Below are 15,397 nucleotides of genomic sequence, written 5' to 3' on the forward strand. Positions count from 1 at the left end.
GTGATCCCTTATTGTAGGGTGGCCAGCACCCCACCAAGGTAGTTTTCTGCTCAGAAGGTATGAGCCACCTGAGAAAAAGAAAGTCTGAAATAATTAGTAAAAAATAAGAGCCAGAGCCAGAAATTAGATTTAAAGGAAGCAGAGTACCTGATAGGTCCTCCAATCCTGTTAGAAGCTAGAACTGAATAAATAAAAAATGGCTCCAGTTCTTTATTTAAGGGAGAGTACATCAAAGGCAGAGATAAGGTTTCAATGGGAGAAGTCTTGCTTCTTGGTGTGGCAGGGGTCTTGCAGCAAACAGATTGATTGGCATTTTGGCAAGCCATTCCCATCTCCAAGAGGCTGTGTGGCTGTGTGGCTCCAGTGGGTCTCCCCATATTTGGTGCTGAACTTAGACAGAGATAGGTAGGAAGTCACATGTATTGAGCAGTCTCAACCCAGCAGAATTGCTGCTGGGCATTCCCAGATACCAGACTTTCCTGCCTAATGGCTTCCATATCGTTTTTTAGTTCGCACAGCTCACAGATAGCTCCCAGAAAATTCTACTGGAACTCAATTATACTTTTGAGAAAACACTTTATTATAGTATGGTATGATTAATATACAAAAACCTAAGCATATTTAATGTATACAATTTGGTGATTTGGGATATCTCTGTATACCCATGAAACCAGCAACAAAATCTATGCCCTTCACTTTGAAAGGTTTCTTCCTGTCCTCTTTATTTAGTATTATGATTAGTGATAATAACACTTAAGACCTACCCTCTTACAAAAATTTTTAGCACACAGTGCAATGTTGTTAACTATAGACACCATGATATACAGTACATTTCTAGAAATTGTTAAATTGAAACTCAATTCTGCCCGTATCAGTCCAAAACTCTCCACTGGCTGTCTCCTGAATACTGAACAAACTAAATGTCTTTGCCAGGAATATTCAATATTTCTCAAAATATTTTCCAGTTTTAATCCCCTTTAATTCTTTTCATGTACCTCAGTTTCTAATAACAATAAAGTATGTTTCCTATACCCACCCTTTGATGTACTGCTTTTATCTCCCTCCTCATGTCCTGTGCCAGTAATGTCTACCCATCATATCCACCAGTAATTGAAATCCCAAGTAGTAGTCATCACTCTCTTTTCTAAAGTCCAACAACACTTGTTCCTTCTCTCTACTACACTCATATTTATCCAAGTTTTCTATGTGACAGGAAATTTGGGAGAGATGAATGTGGTTTGTATCACAGGGATAAAAACATCTTTAAATTTTAATACTGTATTGCTATTCCTTATCCTTGGGCCACTATGAGATTTAATAATTCCATTTTACTAATTCATCCTTTCCTTCTCTTTCATGTTAAAGGCAAAGCCATATAAGTTCAAACTCAGCAATGATACTAACATCAGCCTTTTCATTTCCTAATGCAGAGAAATTTACTTCTGCAAAGCCCCTGCTGTCAACTCAGGTCAGGGCTCCCCTTTATTTGTCCAAAAATTCAGCCAAAGCTTTGAAATGACCACTTTGAAGAGCCTGGTGAACTTCTTAGACCACACAAAGTGTTTCATCTTTTTTTTACATAAGCATCTGAGAAGATGGGTTTTGAACCTAAAGAAGAGCCTTTACTTTGTACCAACATCGGTCTAAGAATCATAAATAAGCCGGTTTAATTTCACAAATTCCATATAAGCTAGGCATTATTACTACTTCCATTTTGCCGATAAGGATTCCAAAGCATGAAGGCTTATGGAATTCACCCAGTGTTACATGTCTAGAAAGTGGTAGATTTGGGAAAAAGGAAAGTTTTTTAGCCACCTCAGGCTAGATTATGTTGCAACAAATAAATCAATGCAGAGCAGCAATTTGACCCAGTAGTTCTTGACACCGACTTATTTCAAGAGCATGACATAAAAATAAGTTGCAAACAACAAAGTCATATTACAAGCTTGATTTCAAGAAATTTCTATTATATGTAGACAGTATTCAAGTACACTGATTATTTACCCATTGAAAATAACTGAATTATATAAAAGTGAAATGATTCTTTGCCTCCTTACCCACAAAGTCAATGAGTATGGCTTTGGATTACCACAGGAAATCAAAGCCAGTAGAACAAAGCCTGTATGAGATCACAAAAGACTAGGTTTCAAATTGCAGGGTACCACTGAGAGAGGGTATGTACATATACTAGGTGCTGAACTCTTCTCGGCTTCAGTCTTCTCATCCATAAGATGAAGATTATAGCACTGGCTCAATAGGCTTATTGTCTGGAATAATAAACTCAGTAATACATGCTAACTGGCAAGGGAATTACCTCCTCTTTTCAATTCAATGTCTTATGTTCAAATACCAATTCTGACATCTGGATCACAATGGAACATTATGGTAGTTACTACTTTCCTCATTTTTGAAATGGTAATAATAAAACTTACTTGAATCTCATAGGGCTATGGGAAGCTTTGGGATAAAATATAGAAAGTTGAACACACAGTAGGAACCTAATATGTAGTTGATCTGAATATTTAAGATTATCATTTTCTTAGATCTGTTGTAGACAGTATCAATGATATTTCTAAATCTTTTTTTAAGTCATTATTAATTACCCCTGACTTCAATCTGCTTAAATCTCAAACAAAATAATCACACATTATTCATCTCTTCTTGTAAATCCCTTCACTGATTCACCAGTGCTTTCCATGTAACATTTTAATTTCGCTTCCTAATATTTCCTGGATCTGCACAGCAGGCTTACTAAGCAGCTCTTAATCTGTTCTACATGCCGTTCCCTAGACCCTAGGAGGACCTAGCTCATTAAGCACTATAGTATGGTTGTTTCAGTATAGAAAAAAAAAAAAAAAACAGTTCCTGCAACATGCCTTTGTTATGTAACATGAAATTGATTATTCAGTCTCTCCATCATCTTTTTCTTGCTTAGATACTCTAACTCCCCACTTCTCTCCTTCTTTCCTTTCACATCTATCTACAGAAATCCTAATTGGAATAGCTCTGGAGCTTCATTAAAGCAATGAGCACCTTCATTTATACAATTTGTTCAGGTGAATAATATAACCTTGCAGTGATTATTTATTGATGTGGGCATTGAACTCATGTGCTCTCAATTCTAGGGTGCTAAACAACAATTTTCCTTTTACACGTCCTCATATCCTTTTTGAGAGTTTAATTGATATGAGGAGACAGCAACAACAAACCTCTGGGTCTTTGTTACAGACTAATGAGAGCAGAGAGAGGCACTGCATTATGCACACAAATCTGATTCATCTTCAGGGCACGAAGCTCTGTAAAAATCACATGAAGATTTCACTAAAATCTGATACGCTTACACCTTGATGGAGTTGGTCATTGTAGCTAGCTGCACAGTCCTAGTTCATTCACTTGTGCAACAAGTTTCGAGCTAGGAATTAACTAGTTGCTAGTTAGAGAGAGCAAGAGAGAGCACCAGCCCCTCTCTGGTCTGACACAGGACTAAAAGATGAGAAGGAATTTTTAGGAAAGGTAGAATTTTTCAAGTATCAGGAACATCATGGCCAAAGATCTTAAGACTGAGAGAGGCTAGAATGCCAAAAGTGGTTTCATTCCCAAGGACCTTCAGCTCCCATGGGAATAAATTTGGGCTTTATCTTAACTGAAATGGCCCTCATAATCATACATTATAAAAGGGTTTAAAAGTCTAGAAATTACATAACTTACAATCCAACGTGGCTACTAATCCTGGGTGAGTTCATTGTGCAAAAGCAGCACATAACAACTCACTCAATGTCCAACCTGGTATGTCCGGAAATGGTCTTCTGAGAAGAAGTCTATGGCATGACCTGCAGGCTGAGTAAGCAAAGTAAGGAAGATATTAAAGGTATTTTTTGGTAGAAGGAATAAAATGCAAAATATGTCAGAAAGAGAGCTTGATGTATTAGTTCTCCAGAGGCAATGGTGTTGGGGACAAGCAGAGATCTGATAACAGGTAAGAGATGAAGAAGAATAGTGAGCAAGATTCTCACCAACATGGGCCTTTTAACACTCACAGGTGCTACTGACTTTATTCTAATAACAAGGAAGATAATGAATGGAATGTCTTCTCTCCTGCCCTCAGAATCATTTTCCTCTATGGTCAACACAGACAAGCGAAGACCATTATAATACATTTGATGTGCTTCTTCCAACACACAGCTCTTAGTAAGCATCCACTCTTTGCAAGGCAAAGTCTAAGGCACAAAAAGAGACAAGCAAGAACACAGGCAATGCACTCATTGCTCTCCTGCATGTGTGCAATTATTTTTTATTAAGCATCTACTATGTGATCTATACTAGGAATATAATGACAGGAAATACTAACAGGGTCTTTGCTCATATTGCACTCTAGTGAAACATAAGTTGGTTTAGAGAACAGCTGCTGTGCTCTGGGAGCACAAAGGAGAAGCACTGAAGTTATATCTGTCTCTGTGTAGTTCTTATGCAACAGGGTGGATAAGTGATAAAAGTGCTATCAGGACAGATTTCTCAGAGGGGAATAGAAGAAAGAGAGAAAAGAAACTTTTACAAGGACTAAAGAAAAGACTGAAGTGTGTTCTAGAACAACCATAAAGGATGTCAACTATACAGTCAACTCCAGGACAAAACATAACCAACAGAAAGAAAGACCTCTGCTTAAAAGAGGTTTTCTCTCAGGTTCACAGAAAGAACCAGATTTATTCCTTTATTAAATATAAGACTAGTTGCTTCACTGATATTAGGTTAAACCTGATGGAAGCTGGGGAATGGAAAAGGAGACATTACTATTTTAATTTCAAATGACTTTATTTCTATACCTCTAACAGAGAGTAAATCAAAGGCTTATGATAGTTCTGCAGCTGGTAAAGGGAAGCATGATGCAGATAACTATTTTTATTTAAATTGATGTGTTGTATTCATAGAGATTAGGGCAGGATGCTGCAGCTGCAAGAGGAAATTTAAAATTAGAGCAGCTTCAATAGTGCTGTCACAATTTCATCCAAATTCTCCAGCCTTGCCCTATAGTAAGCATTTTTTTTTTGTATTCATGATGTGTGTGAATGTGCATGCATACACGTTTAATATTTTCATGGAAAATTCAAACCAAACTGCTGTAGGGTCTGAAAATAAAATTATTGCATAGTCTCCTTTTTTTCTGCTTACATCCATCACTCTATAGTCATGTCAAAACTGCCACCTCCTATCTGCCATTTCTACAAATAAAGCACCCATCATTCAGTTTCCAGTACCTGGACAGGTACTATTTGTTCCACATACAACAGAATTATAAAACCTTTGCTCCAGTGTTGTCTGACCAAAAATAATTGCTGCATTTCAAAGAGTTGCTTATGTAATTCAGATGTCCTAGATTCCTCCAAGCTTCAGGGGTCATCTTTTCTTTTGAAGCCCAAATAAGAATAGTTCAACTCCTCACCCTACTTGTCCACAGAGGTCTGGTCTGGCTTCCCCCCACCCCTACCCTTGGGGTTTCCTTCTTCATTTAATTCTGAGGATCTTGACAGAAGTCTTAGTCTGGATAAATCATAGTACCGGGCCTCACCTACTATGGTACTATGCAAGCTCACTGATATTATCTTTGCTTTATTTGTATAGAGCCTTTTACAAAACCCTTGCTCATTCATCATCTAATTTATCCTCACATTATCTTGTACACAATGTGATTCAGATGCTAATAACATGCAGATTTAATTGTGGCTTAGACCTACATTTTATGGTTCCCCATCCAGTGCTCAACCACATACTACCTTGTCTCAAGTCTCACAGGTTGTTCTAGTGAAATGGGCTAGTACATGCGAGGAAATGTTGAAAAGGGATAAAGTGTGTCGAAAATCAATGGATGCTGTTTTGTTTTGTTGCTGTGTTTGACACAGTTGAAGGAATGACAAGACAGCCTAGGTTCTCCCTTCTCTGTCCTATTCTTTAGGCAATGATCAGGTTAATTTCTGCACATTGCATTCTATGACACTACCCAACATATAAGGATGCTTCATTCTGAAAATTCCTTTATTTACAATCCAAATAAAGGATGTATTCTGTGCAGGAGAATAGTGCTAGAAGTTCCTAGCTCCAGGGAAACTCGTGTGGCTTGACGGTTCTGGCTGTGGCACGTGTCTTTGCAGACCGCAGGTCCTTTCAGCCAGACTCTCAGTATCTCTGGGGAGAGTAGATCTGCCATTGGTAAAGTTAGCAAAACAACAAGGCCACTGATTGATTTAGGAAATGACAAATGTGTCAGGATTCCCCTGTGGGAAGCTGTGGAAATCTGGCTTGTCCAAATATCCTTGGCAACAGTTACAAAGTCTTTTCAACTGTGGTAAGTTGTAGTCGGGCTGACTAATTTAAAAGGAACTCATGCGTGGCCCAATTTTCTGCCAGTCTTGCATAGAAACACACAGTAATCAGTCCATGGAAGAGAGTACCATTTGCTTTACAATCTCACAAAAGGCCACAATAAGAATTAAATCCTCCTGCACAGCCAGGTTCTATGAACAGAATAGCTTGGAAAGTAAAGGGTGACTATTTACAGGGAATATTAGAAGGTCCTAAGTTACTTGGACTTGGAAACAAATTTGAAAACTTTGCTTATAAGCAAATACGCACTCCATCCTTCAGGGTAATCATTTTGTGCCATTGTGATTTATGTGCAGTTCTGTAACCCAGTCGCATATTCCAGTCATTTTTTAAAACATACTTTTAACTGGTATATAAAAACATAAAATCATTGGATATATGAATGCTGTACTCTGCAATACTTCCATGCATGGATTCATTGTATAATGTTGAAATCAGGTTAAACGCATCTATCTCCTCAAACACTTATCAATTCTTTAAGGTGAAATCTTTCAAAATCTTTTCTGGCATTTTGAAATGTAGAACATATTACTGTTATCTGTAGTCATCCTATTGTGCAAAAACACACCAGAACATCTTTTTCCTAACTGTACTTTTGTACCCATTGACCACACTGTCCCAGGTTCCCCTAGCCCCTGGACTCTGGTAACCACCATGCTACTCTCAATTTCTATAAGATTAACCTTTTTAGATCCCACATATGAGTAAGATCATTCCAAAACAGTACCTTGAAAAGGTATTGTGTCCCTGGGGCCGTGGTCAGCCAAGATGCCTGTGGTCAGGCACTATGGGATTCTGCCCACTCTGCCCCAGATTCCTACATTATGCATTTGGTCACCCATGTCTACAAGCTCTGTTCCACCTTTAACACAGGAACTGTCAAGACCAACTCAACACTGGGGTAGAACCAATGCCCACACCGCAATGGCTGCCTATTACTCAGGTGGTCTCTGGCTCAAGATGGCTGCAACTGGCCACAGGTGAGGCTACCTGAAATGGAAGTCTGATAGATTGGTGGTCACAGGTCTTCTCCTGGCACTGGAGCTCATCCAGAGGCTCTGTCTGCAGTCAGACAAGGGGATGGGAGTCCTCAGAATCTGCTTGGTATTTGATTCACCAACCCAACATCAAGTTCCAGGGCAATGTCTCATACTTACTATCCTGTTCTGCTCCCAGAAAATGGAATCTTGCACTGTGCTCTGCTACCTGTGGTTGGGATAAGGTTGTAAAGGCAGATCCTTGGCTACCGATAGTGATGCAGTGCTAGGTTCTATCTGCGTATCACAAATACAAGGACATACAGAGTCTCAGGGGCGTGCCAAAGTTCAGGCCATGGCTGGCAGTGCTCAACATGAGTCTGATCTGAGCCTGGTTCCGGGGTAATTCTACAGCCCAGTCTGTGAGCACTGGCCTGCATACAGGGCCTTCAGTTCCTATGGGATATGGGGTCTCGCCCTGGTGTACCTCCATTGCAAACTCTGAGACAGCCCTGTGCTAGCTTCCCTGCTCTCTTTCCAGCACTAGGAGTCATTCTCCCAGTTCTATTGCTGAGGTTGGAGGAGGAGTGGGGTTTTCAGTCAGCCCACCTGGCTTATGCAGTTCTAGTTGCTCAGTTCACAGTCCACCATCAATGGCCTGGGGGTGGAAGCTAGGGACTTTACAGAGAACTTGGTTTCACAGTGGCAGACCTGGTTTCAAGATGAGGCCTCAGCTTAACTCCCTCTCTGTCCCACAAGAGGCAGATGTCTCTCTGTACCTCCCACCTTCTTAAACAGGGCCTTTTGTTTATTATAGTAAACGCAGGCACTGTGGTCTCCTACCTGATGTCTTTAGCTCTTGTGAAAGTAGTCTGGTGTGTGAAGAGCTGTCCAGTTGGTTGTGGTTGTGGAGAGACAAACACTGGAGGATTTTTCTCAGCTGCCATCTTGTTCTGCCTAACATTCATTCTTCTAGTTCTGACTCAGGGTTTTTACTTCATTTCCTGTCTTTCCTTAATGTGATCCCTAGACTGAAAATTATGTTATGTTACTTTTTTCAGCAAAGATTTCATCGCTATTTTTGGCTCAGTTCCATTTCACTTAAATGAGGTAAAAAAAAAAAAGAAAGAAACAAATTATGTGTACTTGACATTTTTATAAATACATGTGAAGTACTTAAATGAATAATGTATGTTTTGAAGAATTTGTGGTAAATACCTTATAGATGAGAGCTATTAAAGTTGAGGAATGCAGAAAAAAACAACTAAGGTCTTTGAGAAAAGAAAAATATTACTTATAAATGTCAATGCATAGTTCGTAAATCATAACTAAAATATCTATGTTGCTATTCAAGATGTAATTCTACGACTGATTTTACAATATTTCATATACTTTTTGAGAGAATATTTCAACCAATTATCCTTTTATCTTACTAGTTGTAAAGGAGAAGGAATATATATTTTTAATCTATTCCTATGAAAAATTATTATATTAAAAGGAGATGGATGGTATAATTAGAGCACTGACTCCCTACAGCATATTAAACTTTAGGGTTTTGTGTTTAAATTACAACCAGTTTGTACTTTTCAAAAACTCTTTCCTTTTATTACTTATCAAAAGCAACATGAAAGCCACTATCATCATCAATACCAACCAATTTTCCATCTTTATCCTTTATGAAAAAAAAAATACATATTCCCTGAAACACTAAAATGATACAAAACCTTTCTATTGGAAGATACAGAGCTACACTAGTGTGAATCTGTTAAGGGCAGGGGAGACAGCCAAACGAAAGGAAAACAAAAATGAAATTATAGAGCTTGGAAGCTAATCAGAGTTTGCTAGCTGTAGTGGATATTTGTCATGTTTGGTTTATAATAAAATCATTCAAATTTCTTTTGCATGTTGGGGAATTTTCTCTGAGTCTTATCATCCTATGGTAGATACCAAGACTCATTATGCTCCTATGGCACAGGCAAACAACCCAGATCTGCCATTTTGACACACCCTTATGAGAGAGTGACAAGGAACAAGAAGAACCTTGATGAGATACATAGGCGTCTGCAGGATCCACCTGTCAGTGATCATGGTCGTGGAGGAGGGAGGTAGCAGTGGTAGACGTTTATGGTCAGGTCATTAGCTTTATTGGTGCAAACTGTTGATTCTGATCCCTGACTATTAGTGCTGGTTGTATGTAGTGATGATCCCTTTTCCATAACAATTTCCATATCATGATTGCGGGTTTCTCCTGCTGGTTTTTTACTCTCTGGAAGATACTTTGGACTATTAATATATTTTAAATTTTTTTCTGAGTTGTTTTCAATTGAAAACATTGATGAACTAAGCAACAGTTCTCTCATTGCATTTAAATGCAGTCTTCTCCTAGGTCTGGTCCGACTTACCTGCTTTTCTTTTTTGTTTAAACATTTATCACCTTCAAGCAAGTGGACATTTTATGTATTATGCTTTATTACTTATTGCCTACTTCACTAACATCTTGCTGCAAAATGGAAACTCCAAAGGGTGTAGAAGAGTTGACAGTCTGTTTGGGACATTGGTGCATCCTCAGTGCTCCAATCATCAGTACCTGGCACATAGTCGAGGGTCAATACTTAATTTTTGAATGAATATGTTTACAAACATAATATTGATTCATCTTTGTGCTTCTAGAAGATCTATGTAGAGATGGCTCCTAACAAATGGAATAGAAATATGCTAGAACAAGTTTCCTTTTTTTTTTTTTTTTTTTGGCATTCAGGTGAGCCCAGTAACTTAAATTAAGGGAATCCTGGGTCTCAATGAAGGAGATAATATCCTCTCTCCCACTAATTTGCCTTGATAAGAGAAAAATCCACTGCTTTTGTTCTATTAAAATACCTTAATACCGGGCTAGAGCTATAGCTCAGTGGTAGAGTACCTGCCTCTCACATGTGAGGCACTGGGTTTGATCCTCAGCACCACATAAAAATAAATAAATAAAGACATTGTGTCCATCTATAACTAAAAAAAATATTTTAAAAATACTTTATTACTTATACAGATGTTCCACTGAATGTCCTTATACCTAAGTATTAATCATCTAAAAATCTTATTCGCATTAAAACATTATCAAGTAAATGATTTTTTAAAATGCATTATGATGCAAGTTCACTATGTATCATAAGGCCATAGGAAAAAATGAAAGAGTTGACATAAATATAGGAAGCATTTGCTCAATAAAACTGAAAGAAACTATTAAGTATTTCAAAAGTATCTTCAGAACTAAAGGCATTTTGAGAAAGTTAATGAATTTCTCCTCACCCACCTGAACATCAAATCATTTTCTTCTAACATGGTTTAAAATTGGATCACCTTTTTCTTCACTTTGTAAAATGGAAAGTATATTCTGAAGGACTTGGGATAAAACCTACAAACTTTTGGCCAAGTATAGATTATTGTCTGTGTATAAAACTTATCTTAGTAAAAGTATTAAGTTAAGAGAGGGAAAGTAAAGGAAATGCAAAAAGATAATGCAAGTACATTTATTGTACATCACAGTGGGCCAGAAATTGTGCTAAGTGCTTTATAAATGTCCCTTTACACATGTCATTTGACATAATCGCCATCATGACTTTTAAACATAGCTATTATTATCGTGTTTATTATTATTGATGAGAAAACTGAACCACTGAGAACCAAGTCCATGAAGTTAGTAAATGGGAAATTTACAAACATCTGACTTTAAAGCTGTTGTTTGGATTGCACTGCACAGACACACTAAAAGACAAGGCTAATGGAGATTTAGCATCTGGTCTTTTCTTACCTCTTATTGATGATAGGAGAGATGATCTCTTATGTAGGTCTGAAAATTCTCAAAGGACTTGGAGAAAACTACCACGATGCTTTAGATATGTCAGTTGTCATGGCACAAGAGAATTGTGATAGAAAGGGATGCTGATTACTCAAATCCAAGGAGATTAAACTGTGCCAAGAGTTTAAATTTAATTAAAAACACATTTTCATCCCTGGCAATCTCATTTGCATTCTTGGACTTCATTCTTTTAATAACATAAATATACGATCAGATAACATGACAAAGAAGTAAAGGAGAGTGATCGGATGAAAGGGCATATCTTTATTTACTCCATAAACTTCATAAACTAGTTCCTAAAATTTCATTTTCTGGTAAATAATCCTCTCTCTGGTTTTCTAAGGCATTGCTTCTAAACAAAATCTTCGTCTGAATAACAAATTCTTCTTTATGAAATTTCCTATGTAAGTCAAACTAATTTTCTCCCCAGAGAAAGCTCTTTCTCAGTATGACCTAAGCCCCATGAAATACTCCCAAAGAGACTAATCAAACTGCATCAATTTGAGATAGTATGAATTTGACTTTCATAGGAAAAATTTACAAATTTGTGTTTGCAAATGTAATTAATTTCAATAAAACTACATATTATAGTACATTTCCAATAAAATTTTAAGATGTTGCTGTTGAAGATGTTATTTAAAAATATTCTCACCCCATAGAACATTTTCCATAAAACCCATATATTCCAAGAAATACTTCATAAAAATGATTATACTCCATTGCACACATCTGTAAGTTTTTAAAAAATGCTTTATATGTCAGCTCAGTACATTTTAGTCTAAAAAAGGAAATAAGCAAACACAAAGATATTCAAAGAAGTTTCAAGTGTGATAGCAGTTTTTCTTCCAAAGGAGAGATGGAAATGTTTCCCCTATATTTCAAAACTGAAAGCATGATCCAGAAACTGAACTTATTATCAAAGCTTAATGAACTCCTTCTAAACTAATTTTGACTAATCAAAAGATCAGAAGATATTAATTATATGTATCACACATTAGCAATATTTTTATTTTGCCATTAAACAACAATTATAATTATTTTCCAAACTTATAAGGAAAAAAATAACAATGAAACTGAATTAGACCAAATGTGCCTTTCTCTGAAAGGTTAATTTTACATTTCATACGATCTTAAGTCCTAACTATACCAGTGAACTACCAATAGGTCTTTGGCCATCACTAACTTCAATCTAGTGAAACTTGATTTTTATAGGTGGGTTTCAAAAACTGTAGGAGTAAATTATTTGAACCTCTTTGAGCTATTCCTATGTGGATATATTAGTACAACTAGGAGTTGAATGTGTTTAGTATTTTACTGTACTGTGTGATAGTGTGCTTTTATAAAGAATTTAGGAATGGTTAGATCTTCATGGTTCCAACATCAAAGTTGGGAGATTAAACATGTGGGAGGTAATGTGGCAAAATGCAGAAACATTATTAAAATCAGTAAGAAATGATTTTGAATTCTGAATTAGCATTTATTCTAATAGCTCTGTGACAGTGGAGAAATTGATTAATCACTTGGAGTCTTAGAAAAGTAGGAAGAGGTTTGTAGCATGAGTTTTTGGAAGCCAATCTCTAGTTCTCATTCTAGGGTCCATTCTTTCTCAACTAAGGAGAACTTCCCACACTGTGAATCTCTAAATTCCTCATCTTCCACCAGGGAAAACTTTGCCTTTAAAGGATTAATGTGATCAGGCTATGTCCACTGGATACTTTTTCTATTTCAAGTTCACTGTGCCATAAATATATGTAAGATTTAATAAGAGGAGAAAAGTACATCATATACACATATTCAAGAATAACAAAATATATGCCCACCAGAGAGATGGGGAATCTTGAGGAATATCTTAGAATCCTAACTACCACAATTGAAGAGTAATACTAAATATGTATTATGTAAAATCTAAGCTATGAATTTTTTTCGAAGAAAACACAGGACAAAATCTTCCCAATATCAGGGTAGACAAACATTTCTGAAGCAGGATATGTTGAAATACTAACTTTAAATATTAAAAACAATAAATTTGACTTTATTAAAATTTTAAAGTTCTGTTGTTTGAGAGATTTATAAAAACTTTAAAAATGAAGATTAGAAAATTATATTTACAATATATATCTTCAAAAAGTATGCAGATTATATAAGGGAGCCCTTATGACTTAATGATATAGGATCAACAAATTAAACTTGCTATGCCATACAGTTATTCAATAAGCACATAAAAGGTAACAATTTTTAGTAATTATTTTGAAGAGTGGCAGAATATGCCAGCCCAAAATATTCCATTTTGGCATAAGGACAATTTTAAGTTAAAGACACTTAAAAAATAGCAGATGTAGGAAGGGCACTCTGACCTTCCTTTTTCTTCCTAAAAACAGGAGAGGCAACTCATGTGAAAGACATCCTCCTTATACCAAAAGGAAGAAAGACATTCTTACCACTGAAGATGGGAACCAAAGTGAAGGAAAATCCATACCAATAAATCTTGATAAACAGTCCTTGATCTTCCTTCTCACTTCCCCATGATTAACTGCTCTAGCCCAGGTCTCTTTGTTTTGTCATGTTGACTACTCTGTCCAATTTTACATACATAGGAACATTTAGCTCTACCTACTTATTTGGGTCTCCAATTTTCTATTGCGGTTCTCATGGATGTGGAAAATCTCTACATTTTTACAGACTTTCTCTGGAAAGCTTTTCACCTATTAATCTGTCTATGTCATCCTAAATCTTAGGCCAACTGGAGACCCTGAATGGATAGAGGTAAAGTTTTGCCTTTTCTTGAGTTTCATCATGATCCTATCATATATTCACACACACACACACACACACACACACACACACACACACACACAAAAGGGGGGGAGGGGGGAGTCTATCATTACAAACACTGAAACACACGTATTTTCAAAATGAGGAACAACTGGAACTCTTCTGCATTGCAGATGGGAATATAAAATAGTAAAACCACTTTTTTATAACAACTGACAAATCTTTATTTTTAAAAAAGTATACCTACAGGGTAATCAGAAATCCTGTTTCTATGCAGCTAAGATTATTCAGATTGCTGGCCAAATTCAGTCTCTTGGAGTTTCAGGACTGCAGTTTCTCCTTCCTGGCTAGCTATTCAACTCGGGGTGGCTCTTAGGTCCTAAAGGCTACCTTCATTCCATGACACTTGCCCACTCATCTTTAAAGGTATCCATGGTAAGTGAATCACTTCATGTTTTAAATCTCTGACTACTCTTCTGTGGACCAGCCATTAAAAGTCCTCTTCTTAATTAGAACAAATTTAAAAATTTAAAAAAAAATCCTATGTTTTAGTTGGCTTCACTGGATTAATACCTTTTGCCATAGAATGGAACATAATTACAGAACTGATACCACATCCACAGGTTCCACCTACACTCAAACAGGGAGGGATTTTATTAGAGGAAGGACATTGACGGAGGTTCTTAGAATTCTGCATAGCATAGCAAGTAAACCAGTGGTCAATTTATCCCATGAAACACATCTCAGCAATAGAAAGACAACTGGTACATACAATGGTTAAGCAATAAAAACATTATGCTCGATGAATGAGACCAAACATTAAAAGGGTGCATGCAGTATATGATTCTATGCAAATAAAATTCTAGAAAATGAGAACTTCATCTATGGTGACAGAATGTAAATGGTTGCCTATAGTCAATAAAACTATCTGTATGGCACACTGCTACCATGATTTAAATAGGCATACAGGATTAAATAAAAATTTATAGACAATTAATTTCACACAAAATTAACTCATTTATGCTTAAGCTCATTTATAATCATATCTAGTGTTAAATTAGGAAGAATTCTTAACTGAAAGTCATAAAGGTTTTATATATTTTCATCTAATAACTTTGTTATTTATATTTAGGTCTTTAATCATGTTCCTTTGGATACTGTGGCATATATTGATTTTTCTACGTATACTTCTTCACCAGCCTGAGTAAAATACTCTCCACTTAGGCTAGTGATTATTTTTGTTTTCCTATAAATACAGTGATTTTATCTCCAATGACAATGTGTGATCTCATTTCTATTTCACTGTCTTTCTCTTTTTACTACATTTTCATGAACTTTCAACGATTGGGGATATAGCTCAGTGGTAGAGTTCTTGCCTAACATTTTATAGAACTTTCAGAACCATATTGAATAATATTAGTGA

This window comes from Urocitellus parryii, chromosome 5, assembly GCF_045843805.1.
Source record: "Urocitellus parryii isolate mUroPar1 chromosome 5, mUroPar1.hap1, whole genome shotgun sequence".
Lineage (NCBI taxonomy): Eukaryota > Metazoa > Chordata > Mammalia > Rodentia > Sciuridae > Urocitellus > Urocitellus parryii.